We start from the raw sequence: 272 nt of genomic DNA on the forward strand, positions 1-272 counted from the left end.
TCATCACGCAGAAGAAATTATATATGCATCGCTGGTATAGGAATTCGAATGCAGATAAGCATAACTGTGGTTATGTTAATATGTAACAATTCTCCACGACTAGTTTTTTGGGGCGTCTGCGTTTTCACAGTTGTATATTTGCCATATGCGAGTTATGTTCACCACAGAGGACACAGGTCATGGTTCCATAATCCATGAAATGAAACACAACAGAATAAGACAATAGTCAATAATCATTTCACAGTGACGTGACATCGTCAAACTTAGTTTGT

This window comes from Branchiostoma floridae, chromosome 4, assembly GCF_000003815.2.
Source record: "Branchiostoma floridae strain S238N-H82 chromosome 4, Bfl_VNyyK, whole genome shotgun sequence".
In the NCBI taxonomy this organism is placed as follows: domain Eukaryota; kingdom Metazoa; phylum Chordata; class Leptocardii; order Amphioxiformes; family Branchiostomatidae; genus Branchiostoma; species Branchiostoma floridae.